This window comes from Lucilia cuprina, chromosome 6, assembly GCF_022045245.1.
Source record: "Lucilia cuprina isolate Lc7/37 chromosome 6, ASM2204524v1, whole genome shotgun sequence".
In the NCBI taxonomy this organism is placed as follows: Eukaryota; Metazoa; Arthropoda; class Insecta; order Diptera; family Calliphoridae; genus Lucilia; species Lucilia cuprina.
The window spans coordinates 47,228,174-47,232,749 of record NC_060954.1 but is presented as its reverse complement, the minus strand read 5'-3'; the positions used below and the strand labels follow the sequence as shown (position 1 = coordinate 47,232,749).

At 26.8% G+C, this 4,576-nt stretch overlaps 1 protein-coding gene across 3 annotated transcripts in view; it reads right to left on the bottom strand.

The window, feature by feature from the left end:
- Positions 1-4,576, bottom strand: part of LOC124420554 — a 154,981-nt gene that overhangs the window by 32,625 nt on the left and 117,780 nt on the right. The window lies entirely within an intron of this gene.

Sequence of the window (4,576 nt, the reverse complement as noted above, 5' to 3'; positions counted from 1 at the left end):
GTCTATAGTCTAGTCTATAGTCTAGTCTATAGTCTTGTCTATAGTCTAGTCTATAGACTATAGTCTAGTCTATAGTCTAGTTGACAAAAATCTAGTCTGTAGACTAGTTTGTAGTATGTTAAGTCTATAGTCTAGTCTATAGTCTTGTCTATAGTGTTGTCAATAATTTAGTCTGTAGACTAGTTTGTAGTATGTTAAGTCTATAGTCTAGTCTATAGTATAGTCTATAGTCTAGTCTATAGTCTAGTCTACAGTCTAGTCTATAGTCTAGTCTATAGTCTAGTCTATAGTCTAGTCTATAGTGTAGTCTATAGTCTAGTCTATAGTCTAGTCTATAGTCTGTAGTCTAGTCTATAGTTTAGTCTATAGTCTAGTCTATGGTCTAGTTTATAGTATAGTCTGGTCTTTATACTATATTCTAGTTTATAATATTTTAGTCTATAATATTCTATATATTCTAGTTTATAATCCTTGTCTATCTCGCCTTGTATGAGGCTACATTATATAAGTTTTAAATATGTTCTCAAAGATATTTTAAGATTATTTTTTTAATACTAGATTTGTTAGTGTCACATCACGCAACAAAAACAAGAAATGTTTTAAAGCGCAACTTTCAAATAGTTGATATGTGACTAAATATATTTGTGATGTAAAGAATTTCCTTTATACATAACATACGCTGTTTCTAGTATGTACTTATAACCCTAAAAGCACACTACAAATATATTATGTACTGTGTTTTTCATAAAAAATTTCATATCCCTAAAAGCACACTACAAATATTATATGTGTTGTGTTTTTGAAACAATTTTCATATTAATGTTAATAAATACAAATATAAGAATATTTGCAACGTGCTTTACTAGGAATATTATTTGTTTTTAAACTTGTTAGAGACAGAAAATTGTCTTCGTCGATGGTTGGCATATATTACAACAATAATTTTAAATGGCAAATTTTTTTACTACATATTAAATGTTTGAGAAAAACAAAATACAGTATCAAGACAAAAAGAGGAAAAAAATATGTTTTAAAAATGCCACAAATAAGTATATACTGCAATAACAAAAAAAACAAATGGATTTTTATCACAAACAAATGAACTGCTCAAACAGCATGTGTATTGGATAAGAGCAAAAATAAAGCTTTTAAAAGAAAAAAAAAATTAAAGAAATAAAAGAAATACTATTTTTCCCTAAAACTATGCAATTTCTACAGAAATCAACTACAACTGGCATATTTCTGGGTCAACAAACTCCTAGCCATGTGTGGAGGTTTTGTATAGAAAACGAAAAAAAAGATAAAATAAAAAAACAAAGCACAGAAAACAAAAACACATCAAGAAGAACAAATAATGATTCCTGTGGGAGTGATGATAAACATTATTTTGGTTCTATTCTTTATTTAAGATCACAATTTTTTTTTTTTTTTTTTTGCTCAACCATATTCTTTATTTGTGTTTATTCATGGAAATAGTACTACATGCCATTGTGCAAATAAACAGAAGAAAATGAAAAGTTTTACAATTTGAATATTTTTTACTTAAATCATTTTTTCTTTTTCTCTAATAGATTTTAAATTTTAACATATGCAGCAAAATTTAAGCAGATTTTATTATTTAGTAGATTTTCTCAACTTCAATAAGTTTTATTAATTTTGCAAAGAGTTTAGTAATAGCAATCATAAAACTAACCTATTATAAATTTTTACTAAATACAAAAATAATTTATATCACTCATACATTTAAAACGTATTACTGCCTAATAATACCTTTTTGCTATTAGTAATGATTGAACTATTGAAATTACAACAAATATAAGAGAAAAACTAAATTCATACAGACAACCATAAGCAGATTTATATCTGTATTTAAAAAATAAATACACTACTACTATAACCAAACCGAGTACACTAATCGTTACATTTGCCACAACACACAAATCTACTATTTTACAAATTGCAATCACTATTTAATTACAGTACTACTGTATTACTGCAGAGTTTAGAGTTTGTGGCATTTTCAAAACACATGGACACATGCACATACACTACTACAATCTCTACACTTATACTCTCAATTATGTAATTGATAACTTTTATTTATATTTTACTATAATTATAAATTTGTCATACACATAGCAAAAAAAATATATACATGTAAATTTTATTACAACATATTACTCAAAATATATTGAGTTGAAGATAAAAAATCTAAAAACACAAATATACACCAAAATATCATACACATGCACTTGTTTTACACCAATACACACAAACTTCCAAAACCAATATTTAGTAAAACTGTAAACAATCCAACTTATATATTGATATAACCATGTGTTATGCCATTTGTATAGTGGTTATGATATATGTATTTGTAAATATAAACCAAACACACATACATATTGAATTCACATTAATTTGGAAGAATTAATTTTGAAAAAGAAACTGTTATTGCTTTATAATGATATCAATAAATTTATTTATATTAAATAATTTTGAAAATGTTATTCAAAACCACAGACAGGACTATAGACAAGACTATGAACAAGACTGTAGAGGAGAATATGAACAGGACTGTATAGAAGACTATGAACAAGACTGTAGAGAAGACTATAATCAAGACTATAGACGGGACTATTGACAAGATTATAAATATCACAGGGCTATAGAAGTGACAAGGCTATAGACATGACAAGGCTACAGACATGACCAAAGACAAGTACATAGATAAGACTATTTACAAGACTGTACCCAAGACTGTATACTATATACAAGACAAAAGACAAGACTATATGCAAGACTAAATCCATGACTAAAGACAAGAATATAGAATGAATATAGACAAGACTATGGACAACACAATAGACAAGATTACCGATAAGACTATAGATATGATAAGACTATAGACAAGACTATAAACAATAAAAAATACTATCGACAAGACTATATACAAGACTTTAGATATGACTATAGATAAGATTATAGTCATGACTATTGACAAGAATGTAGACAAGACTATAGACAATACTATAGCTATGACTATAGACAATACTATAGACAAGACTATGGACAAGAATATAGCCATGACTATATACAATATATAAAAAGAATATAGACAAGACTATATATGACAAGATTAGAGACAAAACTTTAAACAATAAGAAAGATTATATACAAGACTATATACAGGACTACAGATATGACTATAGATGTGACAAGAATATAGATATGACAAGACTACAAACAAGACTTAAAACAATAAGAAAGACTATAGACCAGACTATATACAAGACTATAGATATGAGTATAGATAATACTATAGACATGTCTATGGACAAGAATAATGACAAGACTATAGACAAGATTTAAGGCAAGAATATAGACAAGACTATAGACATGACTATGAACAACACAATAGACAAGACTATAAACAAAACTACGAACAAAACTATAGATAAGACTACATTCGAGACTATAGACAAAACCAGTGACAAGACTATAAGCATGACAATACTATAAACATGACAGTAGACAAGACTATAGGCAAGATTGTAGACAAGACTATATACAAGACTATAGACACGACTTTAGGCAAGAATATAGACACGACTATAGATATGACTATGGACAACATATTAAACAAGACTATAAATAAGACATAGACAATACTATAGAAAGGACTATAGGTAAGATTATAGACAAGACTGTAGAATATAAACATGACAATACCAAATACATGACTATAGAAAATAATATAAACAATACTATAGATAAGACTGTGGACAAGACTACTTTGGGCAAGACTATGGACAAAAGCATAGACATGACAATACTTTAGAGATGACTATAAACAAGACTACAAACAAGATTCTAGATAAGACTATGGACATGACCAAAGACAAGGCTATAGACGTAACTATAGACAAGAATATAGACAAGAATATAGTCGATTTGTATATTTTGCAAATATGCGCTTAAAATAAATTTAAAAAAATGAAAATGAAGTATATGGTTGTCAAAAATATGAGGAAATTTATTAAGTTTCGGTAAAAATTTTTATTCTTTACTTTTATTAATACTTACATATACATACATACATACATACATACATACATACATACATACATACATACATACATACATACATACATACATACATATACACATAAAAATAAAAATCTAAAGCCTATATACTATAGGTACTAAGAAAATATAATATAATGAAAATAATCTAAAGAAAACCCTTATAGAAAGCAAAATGACCAGCAAATTACTTTATTTGAAAAAAAATTCCATTTCAAAATTTATTAATTCAATTAAAGAAATAAACTAAAAAGGTTTTACTAATAAAACTTTATACTATTTTCAAAGACATTTTTTAACATGAACTTTCTAATTAGCACAAAGAAACTATATATTTAAAGGAAATTAAAAAGGAAATCAAATTTTCTTAGAAAACTAAGCAACCAACACACAGTGGTATAGGAAAAAAAAAGAGGGAAATAATTCGGTAACTTCTAAACGGTTAATCCGATTTTAATGAAATTTGGTATGCACAAAGAGGAGGTGTTGT